This window comes from Lactuca serriola, chromosome 2 (genome assembly GCF_051521515.1).
Source record: "Lactuca serriola cultivar US96UC23 chromosome 2, Lser_US96UC23_V15, whole genome shotgun sequence".
NCBI classification, from domain to species: Eukaryota; Viridiplantae; Streptophyta; class Magnoliopsida; order Asterales; family Asteraceae; genus Lactuca; species Lactuca serriola.
The window spans coordinates 80,387,676-80,410,377 of record NC_136409.1 but is presented as its reverse complement, the minus strand read 5'-3'; the positions used below and the strand labels follow the sequence as shown (position 1 = coordinate 80,410,377).

The 22,702-nt window shown below is 39.1% G+C and overlaps 1 long non-coding RNA gene across 1 annotated transcript; it reads right to left on the bottom strand.

The window, feature by feature from the left end:
- Positions 1 to 21: 21 nt before the first annotated feature.
- Positions 22 to 1,542, bottom strand: LOC145090349 (uncharacterized). The gene is made up of 4 exons (XR_013701507.1): positions 1,077 to 1,542; positions 379 to 476; positions 226 to 261; positions 22 to 81 (listed from the first exon to the last, which is right to left on the bottom strand). It is a non-coding gene; the product is annotated as an uncharacterized LOC145090349 (long non-coding RNA).
- Positions 1,543 to 22,702: the final 21,160 nt, after the last annotated feature.

The window sequence follows — 22,702 nt, the reverse complement described above, 5'->3', positions numbered from 1 at the left end:
TTACAGAAAGATCTCTACCACCACTATACACATGACTGAATGTAGGAGTGCTAGCAAGTGCCCAAACAAAATCTGTGTGAACTGCATATGAATGCACACATCTTTGGTGTCCTAGATCCCATAATTTATAAAAATAAAAAAAAGTTGATATTTAAAAAAAATAATGAGTACAGTGTATATATATATATATATATATATATACACACACACACACACGGAAGCTACCTAATCATAGAATCCGAAGATCCTGATAAACAGAACCTGCATTATTGAAAAATTATAAAGAATTAGAAACCCAATCACCTAATAATTTAATTACACAAAGAAAACATAAATTTTAATTTTAAAAAACTTAAGAAATTTTGAAAGAACAAAAACCTCCCAGTGGAGTCAAGAAGCAAAGCCCTAATGTTATTTGTATGCCCTCGAAGCTTCATCATCTTTGAGCCCCTTCTTGAGTCCCAAACACGTAGAGCCTACAATAAAATCATAGATTATGAATATTAACAAATAACAAATCCACAAACACAAGTTTTAGGAATTGACATTGCTTTAGTTTAATTTAAACCTGGTTTGACAAAAGCTTTTGCTTTCTGTTTATTCGTTTACAAAAGAAGTGAAAAATACACCAATATTTCATAATGCTAAATGCTTTCAGAACCATAATTGTCTATAACTTTTGATGAGGTTTAACTTTGAAACCCAATAAATTACAATATATGTTTCGATTCTAACTCCTAATTATCCCCTTTAGTTTTGTTAAAAAATGAAAACACAACTTTTTTTTGACGTTAATTCAAGAAACAGATATAGAACAACCAAATACATACAATACTATTTAGAACACAAAATTGGAAAAATGATACATGTTATTCAAAATTTTGACTGAAATATATGAAAACGAAAGGTTGCAAAGGAGGTGTATCATAAACTAGGTTCAAATTTTAGGGCTTCACGAACATCCCCCATCTCAACATGCCCATTTGTTGCTTCTCCAATAGCAGAAACCCGATTTTAAAGTGCGATGGAAAAAAAGGAAGAAAAAAAAGCAGAAAAGAAGGATGAAAAAATGGAACCTGGGGGTTGGTTGCGATGGAGATGCAACTGTCGACTATCTCCGGCCGTTGGCTTCACAGGGGAGGCGACAACGAGCAAAATTACAGTCGGTATCCGAGAAACAGAGGTGATTTTACTGCCTAAGTGAATAGGAATCGATGAATAAAAATTTAGGGTTTATGAGAATCAGAAACTAAGATTCGTGATTGTGAAAAAAGGAAGGTCTTCGGCTGCAACTGCCACGGTTCGTTGGTAGGGATTGATGGTGGCTGCGACTACTAGGTTTTGCAGGGTTTGTAGAGAGAAGGAGGTAGAAAATGAAGGTCATCGGCTCGTGGAGAGGAGAATGAGGAATAGAAAAAAGGTAGAAAAGAAAGAGGCATTTAAGAGAATGAGTAGCGGAGAAGCGGATCGGAGAGGAGGGAGATGGGAGAATCGATTGCGAAGAAGAAAGATAGAAAGAAGGTAGAAAAGAACAAGGCGGGTTTTCAAAATTTTGGGATTTCATTTCCCCCGTATCTACAAAACGCGTGTTCATTAAAATTATAAAGCGACACTTATAGAGGACGCGCATTTAAGATACAACGTTCTCCGTGTTTTTAATTTTTTTTTCTTATAACACTAATTTAATGGCACGCAATAATGCGTGACCTTAATCCTTAACTTTTTTTTTTGAAGAGATGACACTTTTTTAATGTCACTCTCTTTTGCGTAACATAAATCAAAGAGTGTCGTGGTTTTTGCGTTGTAAAAGGATCTTTTTCTAGTAGTGATAGAACACTCAAGATCATATTTTTATGGTTCATAATAGCTCAATAATGAATAAAGTTTCCAACTTTATCCATTAGAATGGTCACAACATATAAGATCTAGTCTTTAAGTCTCAAAGGGACCCAAAAAGTGCATCTTTTCAACCTATCCATTAAGTCCAAGTCTATAATCTTCATATCTAAATCAAAATGATGTTTAGATGGATAGAATTTCCAACTTTATCCATAACAAGGTCACAAACTTCAAAGATCTAAACTATATGCACTTAAAGTTACCAAAAGCTCATAACACCCACAACTAGCTAGATCTAACAATATCATCATCAAGATTAAAAATTTATACCTCTAGAATAAAGATCAAGGTGAATAAAGTTTGGATCTACAAGCTCCAATGCAACCAACACTTCATCCATTAGTTCCTTCTTCTCCAAGATGCACCAAGAACACTCCAACACACTTAAAAACACCTTCCTTTTCCCCACAAGGCTCAATCTAGGGTTAGGGTTTCAAGAGAGGGCGTTGGATAGGTGGAGGTTGAGAATGGAGTGGGTTTGGGGAAGTTAAGGATCCTAAATAGGGCTCAAACCATGAAAATAGGGTTTGGGCACTGATCGCGTACGCCCTGTGTACTTAATATACGCCCAACGTACTAGGGGTATCCTAGTACGCCCAATGTACATGTTGAGTATGCCCAGCGTACTAGGGATGCCCTGGTACGCCCTGCGTACGCGGCTGACCCAAAAATTTCCTAACTTCAAACGGTCGTAACTTTTTCGTGCCAACTCCGTTTTCGACGTTCTTTATATCCATGGGAAGGTATTGAATATTATCTAAAGATCTTAGACTAAAAACTTCTCAAATAAAAATCCATATTTCTTGCAAGAACCTGGCCTATAACTTCTCCCTTTCTACCCTTCAGCCTAAAACACAATTTAAGGGTAAAATCTCTTAACTAACATTATCTCCTTCCACAAGGACTAAAATTTGACTCCTTAAGGCCCAAAGCTTTACACAATTAACTTTCGGCCCACAGACCAGAAATGGCAGGAAATAGGATGTTACAGTTCTCCCCCATTTCAACTAGATTTCGTCCTTGAAATCTGTCTCGGTTAAGATTTCTAAAAAATAACACCAACATATTCTATAAACTCCCTTTAACCATATCGATATCAAAGAAACTTAGAAGTAAAACTCGAGAGATCACTTGGAAATCCCCACTGCCAGCAAGCAACATAATAACTTGAAAAATGCTCAGACGCAACAATTTTCTTTCTCTCCCTAACTGCATGACCCAACTGTCAGAGAAAACCACACAAACCGGTGACTCTCAGTACTATAATCACAAAACTTCCTTGTCACTATACTTCCCGAAACCAGGAACCCATCGGTCCGTTCTCAGAAGCCTTACCCTATGACTGATGATCATCCATTCGTCGAGCCTACCCCTAGTCCTTGACTGGGGACACCACCAAAACTTGCTGAAAAGATACTCAAAACATTATGATCGCGAATTCCGCCCAAAAACTTTAAATATACTCTTGACTTCCTGAAAAATCATCACCAACCTGTTGCACCCATAGGCATAAGAATGGCCAATCCAAGAATTCACGCATTGCATCGAAATCCCTCATCAGCTTAGGTGTACCTCCACATGACAAATCACTCGAGATTTTAGAACCAACTCCTCATACTGGAAACCAACTCCTAATAGACAACTCACAAGAAGATTGACTCCAGCATAGCAACCATTCATTAAGCGACCCCCGGTGCACAAATAATATATCATTCTAGATAACTTTTCCTGACCACATGATCCAAACCAGCGGGTCACCGAGTCTCCCGACTCCCAAGAACAACGTACTGCATCTAACCATGTCAATAAGACTAACAATTCGAGACCTAAGATTCTCAACCAAATGATTATTGAGTCTAAGGATACTCAAACATCAATCCATTATCTTACAGAAAACCCATTCAACATTCCTTTCGACGCTAACCAAACACGACCCAACTAACAAATAGGATAGGTGGTTGTATTCTTGCTCCAACTCAAGAGCTACAAACCAATTATGAACCGTACCAATAAATTCAGACTATGTGTTCTCATGCTATCTTAATCAGTTCATATACACCTCTTCATGACCGTATTTGAGGAGTTACCACAATATTCATCCACAAAGGGAATGTCACACCCCAAAACCACGAACGACGGAAACGTTCAGGGGTGGAGGACGTCATGTACAGTATCACAACAGTGTAATATAATAAACAAGCAACAACATCATCCATTGCATTAAAAGGTAAAGTTTTAATACATGTGAGTTGTTTCATAATGTACAACAATAAAAATGAATAATCAAAATATGGCGAGTCTTGACTGTGCTCCGTCTTCTCAAGGCCTGGACATCGTACCTGTCTAACTGATGACCTGAGAATACAAGTTATTTTGAAAGCGAGTATCAGCTATAAAGCTGGTGAATTCATAAGTATTTAGGTGTTATTGTCCTGTTTTGGAATGCTGTTAAGAATGTCGTATAAATCCCTACATAGAACAGTTGATATAAGTATGAACTGTGGTCTTCTACCAAGACCCGAATGTTTTGTTATGACAAAGTAAAATGATAGGTTTTCCTTTCTATTGGCTAGTACTGAGAGTACTTAGTCTAACTCACCGTTTATGTGAATACATCACAAAATAAAGTAAAATGGGAAAATGATATGATAGTCTTCTACCAAGACCCTAATGTTCTGTAAGTAAAATGATAGTTTTTCCTTTCTATTGACTAGTACTAATAGTACTTAGTCTAACTCCTCGTTTATGTGAATATATCACAAAATAAAGTAAAATAGGAAAATGATAAGATAGTCTTCTACCAAGACCCTAATGTTCTGTTATGACTATGTAGTCTTCTACCAAGACCCGAATGTTCTGTTATGACTAGGTAGTCTTCTACTAAGACCCGAATGTTCTGTTATGACTAGGTAGTCTTCTACCAAGACCCGAATGTTCTGTTATGACTAGGTAGTCTTCTACCAAGACCCGAATGTTCTGTTATGACTATGTAGTCTTCTACCAAGACCCGGATGTTTTGTTATGGCTATGTAGTCTTCTACCAAGACCCGAATGTTTTGTTATGCCTATGTAGTCTTCTACCAAGACCCGAATGTTTTGTTATGCCTATGTAGTCTTTTACCAAGACCCGAATGTTTTGTAAGTAAAATGATAGTTTTTCCTTTCTATTGACTAGTACTAAAAGTGCGTAGTCTAACTCATTGTTTATGTGAATATATATCACAAGATAAAGTAAAGTAGGAAAAATATAATCATGTAAGTGTTATCCCTGGATGACCAGGATTGACACGACATCGCCGAAGCGAAAGATAGACCCTATGCACATCCGAAGAGTGTCCCCTCATCCTCTGTAGCGGCAGCAGGGTGGAGGGAGGGTTAGTCCCGATATCGATCTCTTAATACATATCGCTAACCTAATGATCCACCGAAGATTCACATCTCATCCACTGTTGCAACAGTGGACAGAGGGATGGTTAGTCCCGTCACTGACTACTAAATAAGTGACAACCTTAGACATCCGTAGACGTTCATCGACCACTGGTGCTAATCAGTGGGATTCGGAATGGTAATTCCCGCCGAATTATCCCATTGAACTGGGATAGGAAAGATAATTTACACAGTAAATACTAATAAATCATCCTCGTAGTTCTAAGTACAAGTATCCAGGTAAGTAAATACAGGATAATGCACCTAAGTAATAGTCTTCCTGTATGGTATTCATGTAAGTGTGTTCATGTAACAGGTAAGTATATGTAAACATATTCATGTATCATGTAATCCTAAGTAAGTGTACTCATGTATCATGTAATCCTAAGTAAGTGTACTCATGTATCATGTAAGGTATTGGTATAGACTCATGAATGAACTGACTCTTGTGTGATTCTTTGTAATAGAAATAAATGTTTGCTTCTTCTAACTATCCCTATGATAATTAACCGGAAAGTAATTGGTTGTTCAAGTAGATTTATGCACCCTTGCTACCCAAGAGTATTGGAAACTAAATAAAGGGTGAAAACTATAATCTCTAACATATAAATGAACATATGCGCATAAGTATAGTTTGATTCAAGAAGGTAAAATAATGGTTTTGCAAGATATCTAGGAGTTTTGAACAATAATTAAGAGTGACTTGATGTCGTTTTAATAAACATTTCAAAACTAATACTTTTGTTATCAAAGTATTTTAAGATAGAAAACCATTTCATGTGACACCTTTTGAAATATGTGAAATCTACTGAGTGAAAACACAGTTATAAAATACATAAGATTGATTTAATAACATATTGTTTTCTACTTGTATTCCCCCCATTAAAGCATTTAAAATCATTTAAAACATTGATTAAGGGGTATGAACTCACCTGTTGTGAGTGGTTCTAGCGGGTACGCGTGTAGGGATGAGAAGTTCCACGGATGAAGTCCCGAGACACAATAAGTCCTAAATGATATTTAAGGACACATAATGACATGAATGTAGTGTTTATAACAACTATATGAAAGATAACACCTTCCAGGACTAGGAAACACCTTGACCAAGTGTTGGAATCACATGTGATTCAACATAGGAAGGTATAAGGGCACACTTATGAGTTTACTACCATGAGTTCACGGCCCAAGGGAGTTTACGGCCATAAACTCATGGTCACTCATGGGTTTGTGTAAGTATGAAAGCTAGGGAATGATTTAGGGACATTAGCTCTAGCATAGGATGAGAAAGACCACCTTCTTTGGAGTTTTTGAGGTGTTCACGGCCCAAATGGGTTTACTACCATAAACTCATGGCCAAATATACTTATGGGGGTCCTAAAGGTCAAAAGGAAGCATTCTAAATTCATGCCTAAGCCCTTGGAAGTGTTTGTGGCATCAAAACACCCCTAACTTGAGTTTACGGCCCATGGACCATTTGGTCATGTGTTTGCGGCCGTAAACACTTGTGGGTGTTGGTATTTTGGTTTTTGAGTCTTAGACACATCAAGGTAAAAAGCTATGATAGTCTCTTGGCTTAAGGGTGGCATTTAGGGCATTTTGACACCCTAAAATGGAGTTCACGGCCCAAGAACTTCCTTGGCCGTGAACTCACTTTCAACCCTTGATTTTATTTGTTTTGGATGTCTAAACATGTCATGGGTAGTCTCAAGGTTCATTTCCAAGGCTTTGAGGGACATTGGGACACTATTGGCCCTTAACATGGAGTTTACTCTCCAAGATGTTCTTGGGGAGTAAACTCTCAAATCTTGTTGTTTGAGTTTGTTTTCTGTCCCTAAACTAGTTAGTGTACTAGTCCAAACTAGTTTCATGGCTTAAGGGAGGACTAGGCCTCATTTGGCTTTCGAAAAGGAGTTTACTCTCCAAGATGTTCTTGGGGAGTAAACTCACAGATCTTGTTGTTCTGTCGTGATTTTGATGTTATTAAGCACAATCTAAGCTATATAATACAACTAGATTGAAGTACTCACGTTTTGGGATAAAAACCCGAAGATCCGTGAGAGAGAATTTGGCTTTTCTCTAATTGGAAATGTAACTAATGAATTATTTGGTTCAGAAATCTATTTATAGTCCTGAGATATTTTTGGCAGAAAATATTTTTATTCCCGAAATGATTTCTAATATAACCGAGTGTTGGAATAACAATGTTGCACAAAACCCTAGTGCAACCACTCTCCTGATATCTCCTTAAGTGTAAATCCTGAAAAACTGCCAAACTTATACCCGAAGTCTGGAATTTCACTGAAACTGTTCTAAGCTCTATTGTCTTGATATGGTTTGTTCAGAATGGAAATTTCGGGTTGTCACAGGGAAGCACATAACCATTCCTAGATCTACTGCATGCCTTGTTCACAACCTTACCCAAAGGGTGAATTGTTAGTAGATCTAAAGAAATGACGATCCTTAACCATTATCAGAAACATCCTTATGAACGACTGAAACTAGATCCCAAACCTTGATTAAAACTGAATAGATTCCACCAATACGTAACTAGCTCGAGAAGACTCCCAAGGTGATCTAGAAATGCTGCCAAAACTCTAGTCGAATCAATCCCACTACAAATCCTGTTGACACAACATGCCAAAATTAGATTCTTCGTACATCAAAGTCACACCTGACAAATTGAACAATGCTACACCAACATCTGAACTTCCAATAGCTAAGGACAACTGCCAAACTTGATCCTGCTATGAACCAAAATTCCATACCACAATTGAGGGTAAACATACCTAGAGACCAAAGAAAATATAAAACATACGAAACTTGATGATAGCTTGATGCATCCATTGAACTTTAACTGACACAACTCTAACTTTCAAAGAACCTCGTCCTTATAGATGATGAATGACATGACCAATGATTGAAGATGCATAGGAGATGAATCCCAAGACACGATATACTACTGAATAAACCCATGTGGAACTAATATATGAAACTCTGAAACTAGTCGACCGATCAGAAATTGCCCATCCTACACTGTAGATGTCAAGCTATACAACAAGCTAACAAATCTCTCAATAAAAAATACTCAACCCGAGCAACCCAAATGACTCTTGATCAATTCCTCAATGCCTCTGCAAGGAGCCACTGGCTACAACGAGTCCCTTGTCCAATAACTTCTTTCCACGAAGACGACTCTTAGATTCTTGTCTACATACATATGATGGCAACTTTCTCTGCACTATTGTCTTGTCTAAATCCTGAACCAAAGTTTCGCATATCTGAACCACAATTCCTTATGAGTCATTCTTCTGAAACCTATACTTGAACAAGTCACTGCTCCTCTAAACAGAACATCCAACTCTCCCCCACTTGGGTTCTAACTACCAGCAAATGCCCTTACAAACAACCAAAAATCCTAATCGACTCACCCAAATACATAGCATCCCTAATCCTTGGTACATATCTTAACACAATATACTCATCTAGATAGAGACCAAGCAAACTCAAAAAGATTATGAATCTCAAATGGGGACCTCAGGAACTCCCCGATCATGGATTCCTCTAACATCAAGAATTACCTACAAATGCACAAGAAAAACACCAACTTCCTATCTAGAAACAACTGGATTACTATAGTCCTCGCCTGAAACCATCAGCTAACACCTGACCTGCTTATCTCCAAAGGAAGCGGACCCTTGATCTCATCTTAAGCAACCATATGACAAGGATCCTCTTGTGCATTCTGGCACTACCGTACTGTTACCAAAAACCGCAGCCACCTAGCCCCTTGTAGTGTCTCAATTCCAGCTCTGAAGATCACATGCTCGCGCTCTCTTTCCTCTGAATCACAGAAAGCTAAAAGAACATAGCCACTGCCATAGATAGGACATTCCAATCCACCTTCCAGTCACTCAGCTCGTATTGAAATCCTCGAGCCGATCACAGCAATTTATTCTTTCTTCAGCCCTACGACTCAGTTGGCATTACTTTCAGCAAGGCCCTCGGTACCTCAAAATCAACTAACTCACCTAGGTCTGCACCATTCAAACCCAAACTGACATGGTCAGTAAAGCCCAAATAATCACCAGACTCATCCTCATCCTAAATAACCATAACCAAATGATTTATAGATACAACAACAACAACATTGCAATGAATCATGGTATTAACGATGTCATCTACCCTCAACCAGCTCCTTAAAATCATTGTGACTTTTCTTGATTTGAGTATGGATCCTATGCTTTTAGTAGTACAGACCCAATACTACCTTCCACACATATCCATACTTTCCTCAAGATTCATCTCGAGTCCTCTAAGTTACCTACTCATAATGGTACGTCCAACACCCGCTAAATTGCATAGGAACCACACTAAAAGACTTCCTAGGATCCCCTAGGATTCCCCCCCCCACTTCCCCTGCCATCAGCTGATGAAAAACCCCTACTAATGTCAGTTAACCATTCCATGAATACAATTACATGCAACAAAGCTTAAATAATCTTTCGACTAAAGGACTCAACCCTACAACGGTTGGACTCAGACAAAAGTTATGCAATAGAACCAAATCCTTCGCTTTAAGATTATTTAACCTTCAAAGTATGTAATTTAATGTATTCATTTGATAGATAACTCACATCAACATGAGTCCCACAAAGCACAAAGCAAGCAGCATTCAGGAAGTAGTCGACTGGCACAAAGACACACTAAAATCAGGCAGATCCTCATACAAAATCCCCCTCATCTAGGCCCAAGCATCTTGGATACATGTTCATCCTGTCCTCACTCTCTCAAGAGTGGCTAATAATTCCTCACGCTGACATGCTATGAACTACACCCGCTCATGAAACTTCCACCAACCCCGCAACCACTCATGCATGCTAATCATACATAATGTTGGATCCCATAGATAGTCGAATACTTGACTCAACTCTAAGCCCGTAATCAGAAAAGAACAGGAAGTAAAGCTAAATCAAATATTCTCAGGCTATAGAATCTTTGTTATGTATAACTATGATGCACACACAAAGTGGCCACAGTAATGATGTCAATTTCATCTAGCATATAAGAAGTGCTCCTAGGCTATCAGGCATCAAACGTTAGACAATTCTATCAAACATTTCATGAAGATCCCTAGCCTATCACTACCACGTAGTTCTATCATATCATAATATCAAATAACAGTGTGGTAATTTCGGGTCTACTTATTGGATCCGGTTGATCATACACATCACATCTTCTCTTGATTATTTTGAAAAAAAATTTGAAAATCATTTTTTAAAACCTTTTCATTTCCTTAGTTTGAGACTGAATTCACACGGGTGTTCCTCAAATTCACTCAATCCACGGCTCTGATACCAACTTGAAACGTCCTAAAAATTTCAATAAATTTAAACTTTTCAAAACGAACCATTTACTAAAAGAAGTGTTTACAAAAGCATTGTTTCCAAAACATTATTTAAATCAAAGTCTCCCAAGATCCAATCAGTCAGAAAACCAAGGTGTGTACTGAAACATCCCAAAAATGCAATCAGAAAATTTCGTTCTTAAAATCATTTGACAAACATAATGTTATCACCATAAGATAAAATTATCAAACATGCATCTCAAAATCTCATAAAATATGTCAACATAAAACAGTCTTATATAAAAATATCAGAGTAAGCTCCCAGGGTGATAAACTGTGGCGTGTGCCATGCATTCAACTCGAGCTCTTCCCCATGCTACCAGAAGTACCTGAAACCAAAACTGAAACTGTAAGCACGAAGCTTAGTGAGTCTCCCCACACTACCACATACCATACACATAGCAGATCACAAATATCATAACTCTGGGACTACTACCAACTGCATCGGGACGAATCCTAACATCGACTTACCCGACATCGGACTCTTGTCCTACATCGGGCTCACCCTGACATCCGACCGCATTGGGAATCAGGCTCACTCCGGCATCAGGCTTGCCCTGGCATCGAGCTTACCCCGACACATACACAACATAAGATAAACCATAAACACATAACATGATAACATAATCTGCATCAGGCTTGCCCTAACATCTGTTGGATAAGGTGTCTAAGTCCATAACTATTTCTGGTCAGTACTTGACTCGACTCGACATGGTCCATTTGGGTTGCATGGCACCATGCAATTGGATAGACTAAATGAGAGAAATAACACTTGGGGATTATTAATATATTATAAGTTCTAATATATTAATAATATTATTTGATTAGTTTGATCAAAGAATTAATTTAGAATTAATTAAGTGATCAAAAGATAACTAATTAAATATATGGGTTGATTATATAAATCATTCATATCTTGTATAGTGGGCTAAGAGGCTCCATGGATTATCAAGTTGAGTTTCACCCATAGGATGCTCCATGGGAGTTACAAACCCATAGGTCATGGAAATGAAGAGTCATGCACATTAGGGTTTACATGGTGTAACCCTAGATGTGTCAACACTATATAAGAATTCCATTCTCCACCAAAATCGGCTACACATATGAAACAAGAGGGCTAGGCCGATTTCAAGAAGTGAGTATTCTCTCAAAAGTCTTTCCAAGAGCATTTGGTGTTGTGTGAAGCATTTGAGGCATCACACTTGGGATGCTAGGCTCACAAGGTTTCAAGGAACATGAGCAACAACAAGGTAAGTTATTCTATCTTTCATTCAAGTTAAAAATTGTTCCCCATGTATGCTAGATAGGAATATAACCTTGGAATTCAACTTTGCATGATAATTAGACAAACATAGATCCAAGGTTATTAGGGTTGCATGTACACTTAGGAAGTCTTAGAATGCTCAAAACCCATCAGTGGTATCAGAGCCAGGTTTGTTTGTTTGTTATTTGTGCTTAAAAGTTGAAAAAAGTCGAAAAACTTGCTGTCTGCCTGATGAACTCGCCGAGTCCATGGGGAGACTCGCCGAGTTCACTTGTATCTTCAACCTACTCGCCGAGTAGGTTCATGCACTCGGCGAGTAGGAGCCACAGAGTGCAGATTTTTGACTTTAGTTGCTGGAAATGGACTAGAAACATAACCCTAAACTGTTTTGGTACTTGAAAACTTGTTTTAGATGGTGTAATGTCTTTGCTAATCCATTTACAACAACTAGTTATCAAAATTACAAAGTTTTAAGTGTAATTTTGATTCATGAAAGTGTTCATGTTCATGTTCTTGATCTTATGATGTTTAGATGATCATAGGAATTATTTGTAACCTATGTGGTAGTTTAATTCTTAATCATATTGTGTTTTAATGGAGTCCATAACTTGTCCTCAAGTTATGGAAAAACCAAAAGTCACTTGAATTAAAACCATTAAAAGAACACAAGAGTTAGAAAAATGAAGAGTCTTCATTTTTATTACTCTAATAAACTCATAAGTTACAAGAAATGAAAAGTTTTGAAAGTTTACAAAACTTGCCCTCAAGTTTTGGAACAAGTAAAGTCTTGATTAAAACTTTAGTTCCAACCCTTAGAATTTTAAAAGTTAAAATTCTACCCTAATACTTATAATATTATAGGTTAATAATATATATATGTATAAGATTAAAGTCGTCTTACCGCTAGTACGCCTCATTCACGAAGCCGGTCTATAAGGTGGGTATAAGGTTGTTGCCTATAAAATGGCAACTTAATGGGTGTCCACTCTCACCCACCCACCGCTTGCTTGACTGGTGGAGGGTCGTTAGCCGAACGGGTAGGACAAGGACTTATAAATTCTCATTAAAAGTATGATGAATATTATAAAGTAACTAAATGTTTTATTAAATTCTCAATCTTAGTTACTTTAGGAAAAATGTGAATAAGGTGCTAATCCATGAAATTACACTTTACACTTTGTTTAAGTCGTTGGTGGAGCGTGTGTGGTTAACCGGCACACTAACTTGGACTTAACAAGGTAGGTAAAGGGTGACTTAAAGTTTATTTTAGTATCGGTGGAGTGTGTGTGGTTTACCGGCACATCGATTGAGTGATAAACTTTAAGGGTACCAAGTGATTTGCATGGTTACTTCACACCTCGTTTTGTGATCCTCGATATCCCAGTCAAAAAACTTGGAGGGCACACTCGAGATTGAAACATGCCTTTGAAAAGTACATTGAATCTCAAAGAATCTAGGAATTTCTAAGAACCAATCAAAAACCTAATATTTAATATTTCGTTTTTCGTGGTGGAAATTGGTGAATCGTCATTCACCTACCTTTCAAATATGTTATAGCTTGGATTATGGCATACCTCTTCTAAGTTATAATATATTGTGATTGGATTCTAGCCTTAATATTACATTTGGGTGTTTTATTAAGGACTCTCTTAATATCTAAACTAATCTTGTCCTCTTCCTTCAGATGTCTTCAAACAATGCTGCTTCTTGCTCTAATCCTAATGGCTCCTTTACCCTTATGAACTTGTATGGGAAAGTCACTTTTGATGGATCCAACTTCAATGAGTGGATCAGAAACATCAGGATGATTACCCGCTACGAGGACAAAGAATATGTCCTTGACAAGGAGCTTAAGGAGATTGATGAGACCACTGCAACTCCCCAGGAGACCGCTGACTTTCAGGCACATGAAAGGGATGCTACCAAAGTAGCATGTATCATGATGGCCACAATGATAGCGGAACTCCAAAAGTCCTATGAGGATTTCTAACCTTATGAAATGCACCAAGATCTGATGGAAAGATACCATCAAAGTGCACGACAGGAGAGGTATGAAATCATTTGCTCCATGATAACAACCATGATGAAGGACGGGGAATCCATCACGAGCCACATGCAAAAAATGCAAAGGTATGTGGATCGATTGCTAAAGCTTAATGTGAACTTCCCTGAGGAGCTTGCAATATATATCATTTTGCACTCTTTACCATCGTGCTATGATCAATTCCGCATGACATATCACATGAATAAGGAATAGGTCACACTCAGCAAACTTCAGGGACTTCTGGAGACCACAAAAACAGGTCTTAAGGGGAAGTCGGTTGTTAACACTCCTACTCCAAACTCTACTCCGGTTTTGGCAATCGGGAAAAGTCGAGGGAAGAAGAGAAAGAGCTCTTCAAAGGGTACCAAGGCTCGGACCCTTGATGGCTCTTCTTCAAGTGGAACCAAGAAAGGTTTCATCACTCCTTCTTCTGACCCAAAAGAGGCTGAATGCTTCTATTGCCATGAAAAATCACATTGGAAGCGGAACTGCCCAAAATACCAGCAAGATGTGAAGGATGGGAAAGTTAAACCCAACCATGCAGGTATTTACACTATCATTTCTAATAACTCACCCCATTCTAAATCTTGGGTCCTTGATACCGGTTGTGGTATTCATATTTGTTGTGACTTGCAGGGACTAAGAAGAAGTGAGAATGTGGAGCAAGGAAGAATAAACCTAATCATGGGGAATAGGAAAGCTTTACCTGTCACCAAGATTGGAGTTTATACTTTATCGCTACGTAGTGGGTTTAGTTTAGATTTGAATAAGTGTTGTTATTCGCCAGAAATGGCAAGAAATATTATTTCCTTTCATGCATTGTATAAACAAGGTTTCACCTTTTCATTTGATAATGAAGTTGGTTCGATTAATGCTTTCTTTAATAATGTTCTTTATTTTAAAGCATTACCTTGTGATGGCATGTATGAAACAGTATCTGTGGTTGATAACTTAGGAAATAATGTATTGTGTATTGATTCTGTTAATAATAACTTGGATAAAGCATCATTATGGCATTGTCGTCTTGGACATATAAGCAAGAAACGCATAGGCCAACTCCAGAAGGATGGAGTCTTAGATTCATTTGACCTAAAGTCAGATGATAGTTGCGAATCATGCTTACTTGGAAAAATGACAAAGTCACCCTTCACAGGCTCGTGTGAGAGGGGTGAAGGTTTGTTGGACCTTGTACACACGGATGTGTGTGGACCATTCAAACATGCCACAAGGGATGCTAATTGTTATTATTTGACTTTTACTGATGATTACAGTAGATATGGATATGTCTACTTGATCAAGCATAAGTCAGAGACTTTCGAAAAGTTTAAGGAATTTAAACAGGAAGTCGAGAATCAATTGGGCAGGAACATTAAGATGGTTCGATCCGATCGTGGTGGTGAGTATCTTAGTTCAGAGTTCCTTGACTATCTAAGGGAATGTGGGATAGTCTCACAATTGACACCTCCTAGGACACCACAGTTGAATGGTGTGGCTGCGAGGCATAATCGAACCTTGGTGGATATGGTTCGTTCCATGATGAGTCGAGCTTCGCTACCAATTTCATTATGGGGGTATGCCTTAGAGACTACCGCCCATATCCTTAATCTAGTCCCTACAAAGAAAGTTTCCAAAACTCCTCACGAGATGTGGACTGGTAAAGTACCTAAACTAGACCACATCAAGATTTGGGGTTGCGAGGCTTTCGTGAGACGCGAGACTCATGATAAGCTCGAACCTCGAAGCGAGAGGTGTATTGTAACACCGTAAATTTCAAAATAATTTTTCGCATAATATAAAAACATATTCATTTAATTTTCATAAAACATCAATGTTTGAAACTCCAATCCATGTCATACAAAGAATCCCAAGATCACATATCATAAAAATCCCATGTGTGTGTACTGATCAAGCCGGCGCCTTCCCACGGTCATCACTAGTACCTGAAACAAATAACACCAACACTGTAAGCACAAAGCTTAGAGAGTTCCCCAAAATACCACGCATAACACATATTAGCCACTCGAGGCTATAACTCTGTGGGTCCGTAGACCCTACTCTATGAACCCTCTGGTTCTAACTCTGGGAACCTTCCGGTTCCAACTCTATAAACATGCACAACATAAATCACATAGAAATAATGCAGTACAACACATAACATACATATAGCATACAAATACTCTGTCACATAACTCTGATTACCTACTCAAGGTAAAGTATAGTGAGAAGACTCACCTCGCGTATCTCGATACTCGCAAATCCCAGAAATCACTCGCGCTCGATCCTCCGAGCTATAATCCTCCTATAACACAACGTATCTCTAATTAACACTTTCACAACTAAGGTTGACTACCCCTATCAAGTCAACACTGGTCAACTCTGGTCAACGGTCAACTTTGACCGGACTCGGCGAGTGCACTAGGGCGACTCGGCGAGTCTATACGTGTTCACTGACTCCCTAAGATCCTCTCTTGACACGTCGAGTACTTCCCTGACTCGACGAGTTCCACCTAGCATGAATCGCGGGGCCACCACGACTCAACTCGCCGAGTCTCAAGAACAACTCGGCGAGTTCCAGCTTGACTCAGTCCACTTGTCAACCCTCTCTGACTCTCCCTGACTCACTGAGTCAATCCCTTAACTTGGCAAGACCACTCGCTGAGTGGTTATGGACAATCTTCATGCTACTCGCCGAGTCTGTTCTTCGGACTCGGCGAGTCTAAGCCATGCATGAACTCAATCTCACTCCTGAGGTCAGATCCGTTCCAGTAACTCATATATCCAGTCCTTCCAAGCACATTCATCACGTAAAGTTACAACCTTGGTGCTCATGCAAAGGTCCAAAGGCCTTATTTGATGATATGGTCTCTAGAATGCTATTCTAAGCTCATGGCCTCCATTAACACTCATAAAGCTTGAGGGAAAAGAGTCTATGGACCTCTTTGGGTCTAGATCTAAAGCATCAACACAAAAAGAGGCCAATTACTCCATGAATCATTCCACAAAGAAGCCCTAACTCTAAGATTTACACCAAGGGCTGAGAAAGGAACGAATGGTTACCTCAAATGAAGTCTCTGGACTCAGGAATCACTGGATTAGCACCTCCTTTGGTCTCCTCTTGCCTTGATCCTCTTCTATATGCAAAATCACCCACAAATAATCAAGGATTTCATCTTCTCTCTCACAAAACGCTCAAGGACTCTTTTAGGGTTCTCTCTGGGGTTGGTGGCCGCAAATGACGGCCATAAGCCCTTTTAAATAGGTCTCATACCCTGAAATTTAGGGTTTCATTAAACAGCATGGACTCGCCGAGTCCGGACGCGAACCCATTCCCAAACCGCGATCATACTCGGCGAGTTTGAGCTCCAACTCGCCGAGTCTCCTCACAAAACACCAAAATTTAGAAGAATAAATAATACCTGGGAATCCGGGCTGTTACATGTATTTTCATCGGCTACCCACAACAATCCTTTGGGTACCTCTTCTACAGACCTAGTGAAAATGTGGTCTTTGTAGCTAGGATGGCTTTCTTTAGAGAGAGAGAGAGAGTTCATAAGCCAAGGAAAACAGTGGGAGGCAAGTTGATCTTGAAGAAATTCAAGAGTCAAGCGATGAAGGAACTTCAAACCCTAGCACTCAACTTGAGGAGGAAACTCCTGTTGAGCCAATTGACAAGTCTGTACCTCTGAGGCGGTCCACATGGGTTAGGAATGCTCTTGAGCATTACTATGGATTCCATATTATTGCAGAAGGTGATACACTTATCAGTGATGAGACACTGATAGGTTTGGATGAACCTAACAGTTACGCGGAAGCCATGGCAGGCCCAGAGTCAGCCAAGTGGAAAGAGGCAATGGACAGCGAAATACAGTCCATATATGACAATCAAGTTTGGAACTTGGTTGAGAATGTACCAGGTCGTAAGATAGTAGGGTGCAAATGGATCTTCAAGAAGAAGACCGACATAGATGGTAAAGTACACACTTATAAGGCTCGACTAGTTGCAAAGGGCTTCTCTCGAATTCCTGGAGTGGAGTATGATGAGACTTTTTCTCCAGTAGCCAAGATTAAGTCTATTAGGGTTTTGTTAGCCATAGCTGCATTTCATGACTATGAAATATGGAAAATGGATGTCAAAACCGCTTTCCTTAATGGAAAGTTGGCTGAAGATGTTTACATGAATCAGCTAGAGGGTTTTGTCAGCAACGAGTACCCTAATAGAGTGTGTAAGCTTGAGAAATCCATTTATGGATTAAAGCAAGCACCTCGCAGATGGAATCTTTGCTTTGATGAAAAGGTCAAGGAATTTGGAATTTCTAGGAGTAAAGATGAGTCTTGCGTGTATGTCAAGGCTAGTGGGAGTATAGTTAGCTTTTTGGTATTGTATGTGGATGACATACTACTCATAGGAAATGACATCCCAAATCTGTAGGAATTTAAGTCCTGGCTTGGGAAGTGTTTCTCTATGAAGGACCTAGGAGAAGCTGCCTATATTCTAGGGATAAGGATCTTGAGAGATCGGAGTAAAAGACTAATTGGACTTAGTCAGAGTACCTATTTGGATAAGGTGCTGAAGAGATTCAGCATGCAGGACTCCAAGAAAGGAGAGTTACCCATCCAAAGTAACGCCAGATTGAGTAAGACACAAAGCCCTAGCACTGAGGCTGAGATAGCAGAAATGAGTCGAATACCTTATGCTTTGGGTGTAGGATCGATCATGTATGCAATGACGTGTACTCGACTTGATGTAGCCTTTGCACTGAGCATGGTTAGCAGGTACCAGGGGAACCCTGGCAAGGCACACTGGACTGCGGTAAAGAATATCCTCAAGTACCTACGGAGGACTAAGGAATGGGTCCTTACCCTCAGTGGGAGTGATGACTTGAGAGTTGTAGGGTATAGTGATGCTAGCTTCCAGACTGATAGGGATAATTTCCGCTCTCAGTCGGGCTGGGTCTTTACCCTAAACGGAGGAGCAATTTCTTGGAAGAGTTCCAAGCAAGAGACAGTGGCTGATTCAACTTGTGAATTAGAGTATATTGCAGCTAGCGAGGCGGCAAAGGAGGCGATATGGCTGAAGAACTTCATTGGAGACCTTGGAGTTGTACTAGCTATTAAAGAGCCAATGGAAATTTTCTGTGATAGTGAAAGCGCTGTTGCCTTAGCCAAGGAACCAAGGGATCACGTGAGATCCAGACACATCGACAGAAAATACCATTTTATCAGACATCAGATAGAAGAAGGACTCCTCGTGGCAAAGAGGGTATCATCGGATGAGAACCCAGCAGATCCTCTCATGAAGGGACTGACTCGGGTTAAGCATCTCCAGCATGCTTGGAGCATAGGGCTGAAGGATGATATTAGATTTAGTAGTTAGATAACCTCGAAATTTGTAAAGTGTAATTGACATTAGATGATGAATAAAAGGTGTTTTACTTATGAGTAAAGTGTTGCTATCTCTTGTCGATCGTTTACTATATTTCTTTTGCATGTTTTGACTTCCAGAATAATTTTGTTTGGTATAACATATTATTCAAACCTCCACAGTCGGTCATATGTCGGAAGTAGGTATGAATCAAGACTGTCATGATTGGTTGCAGAGGTCTACGGTGTTGGACAAGGCTACAACAATCATGAGTGCTCATAAGTTCTGAGCATTGGACTCAACCCACGCTCACTGGAATCACTTCATGGAATTTATCTCGAGTGATCGTGAGACGGTAATATCATATAAGTCTTCAAACCTAGAGATATGATTTGTTACTTACAAGTTGGTTATGCATTGATTGTACGAAAACGCATTGGTAACTCGATGTTATAAAACGTGATTTTGTGTATAATTCAATGAGTGGTAGAACAAACATATGAGTCGAAGTTTATATGTTCCTTCTTGGATTAGAAGCTGACATCTGGGCCCCTCGATGATTTTGTTTTGACCTATGTACCGGGCCCGGTCAGAACTAAGTTGACGTGTTCAATTAAGTTCTTTGTCAAACAAATCGGAAATCGGGAAACAAACTGCTGGACAATAAGTAAGACATTGTTCCATTTATTTGTCCGACTGATATCTAGAACAGAGGATTATATGATCACTTATCTTAAATGGCGTATCAACATCTTCTCAGTTCCTAGAGACCTTGAAAGAGCTACGATTTCCGGTTGGTTTCTGAAGTACTGGAGTTATAGTTATTAGACTTATCCAAGTGGGAGACTGTTGGATAAGGTGTCTAAGTCCATAACTATTTATGGTCAGTACTTGACCCGACCCGGCATGGTCCATTTGGGTTGCATGGCACCATGCAATTGGATAGACTAAATGAGAGAAATAACACTTGGGGATTATTAATATATTATAAGTTCTAATATATTAATTGTGACATCCCCAAAATCTCGGCCAGAAAAGACCGATTTTCATTTATGCTTTTAAATGATTTCAGAGTAAATCCTTTTGATTTGAAAGAGTTGCGGAATTTGTTCCCAAAAAAAACATGATAAAATAATATTTATCAAAGCATTTCATCAAGAGATGCATTTTCATTATATAATCAAAATTCGGGATGTCATATTCCGATACAGACCATAAAGCATAAACGATAACATTACAAGTCATTCAACAAATATGTACATATACAGACTTGTAAACAAAATAACTTGATGATTCAACCATCTTATGCCCTCGCGCGACTACCTGTAATACAAATAAAACTGAGTGGGTCAGGCTTGGGAGCCTGGTGAGCATATAGGGTTTTCAACCCACAATAAATAAGTTATATTTAATTTCACCAACCAACACTATCCCGATTACCCATTCCCGTTATCCTCGCTTTACGTCCCTAAAACAACATCTATCTCAAGGGACCTAATCTAGGATTTTCATCGGGACGGACATCACTGCTAAGGGGTTTCCTCAACAATAGATATCCTAAAGGCAACCATGAGGGGATAGAGTACACCGGTGAACACATCGTTCACAACACCTACAGGTTATGAACCTGCTAGCCTTCCACTGGACTGTCTAGAAAGAGTCCGTGGTCGTTATCCATACTCTGCTGAATAACTAGATCAACAACAACAACAACATCGAGGCCTCTCATCTATTTATTACACACCAACTATCTACCGATGTTCTACCCAACATATTAGTAGATAAAATATATATTTTCATACATAGTTTAAAACCTGTACAACATTTTCATTCAATATATATTCCACATAACAGATGAGGCATACCCACGTAACATGTATTTCATAGAAAGCAATTCAGATCTATGAGATGGGAGAGGGTGAACATACATTCACACACATAACAACAAATTCTACACATAACACGTATTTCGTATAAAATACTTCATAATCATGCGTTAGAAGAAAGTAACTACACACTCACACATATAAACAACAATATACTTAATACACTCGAACCATACTTGTATTATTATCGTGTTTATGAAAGGTAGTATACAGTCACTTGATCAGAAGATGATCGGACAGCACTACGACTTGCAGAAGTAGTAATCCTCAACAGATCTGGAAGATCTCTACAAAAATCAAACTTCTCGCGGGCAGAGCTTCGGCTCGGGAACCGCACTTCTCGGGATCCTCGGGATCTCGGGACTTGCTTCGGGGCTCGAGAATAATACCGGGGCTTCGGGGTATTTCTGGCACGCAAAACGATGCAAAACGGGAGAGAGAAGAGAGAAAATGAACAAAAGAACCGGCTGCCCTCGCATCCTATTTATAGGAGGCTGGAGCCTCGGAGTACGCGGGGCGTACTGCTTCCGAAATCGTCACTGCATGCGTCATCCGAAGACTCAAGTGCGAATGTCGACATCCTCGGTGTACGCGGGGCGTACTTCGGATCGGATTGTTGACTACTCTTCGGATAATGCCGAATTTTTCAATTAAAAATAAATACAAAATATTTAATAAACTTCGGAAATTCATATCTTCTTCATACGAACTACGTTTTCGACGTTCTTTATATCCACGCGAAGGTGAGACTACGCTCTACAACTTTCGTTTAGACTCCGTCGGCTAATTTTGATTTTATTTTTATTATTTATTTTTAATAGGCCGCGACAGAAAAACTTTCGTTATAAATTCATAACTTCTTCGTTTGACGTCCGTTCTCGCCTAACTTTTTATCGTTTCGATACCAACAACGAGACCTTCGATCCTCGTTTAGAATGCTTCGGCTAAAAACCTCTCGATCTCAAATCGAGTATTTCAGGCTGCATACAGCTAAGTCGAAACTTCGATAAATCATAACTTCCTCATACGAAGTCAGATTTGGGCGTTCTATATATATTCGGAAACCTCGTTTCAATTACTACAACATTAACCAAAGATATTAAGTTTATTTTACACTTAAACTTTGACGCTTATTTTTATTCTTAATTAATCAAACCACATAATTAAGCAATTAAGCACAAAACACATAATAATCAAATAATACACTTCTATTATTTCACAACGGGTTACAAAGGTTAACCTAGACTATTACATTGCTAAAAATGGCAAGCCCGGAAACACAGGCGTTACAATTCTCTCCACCTTAGATTGATTCCGTCCCCGGAATCACACATCAACAAACAAATGCGGATAGCGACCCATCATGTCACTCTTCGTTTCCCAGGTGAGATTCGGCCCATTCGTGTGTTTCCATCGG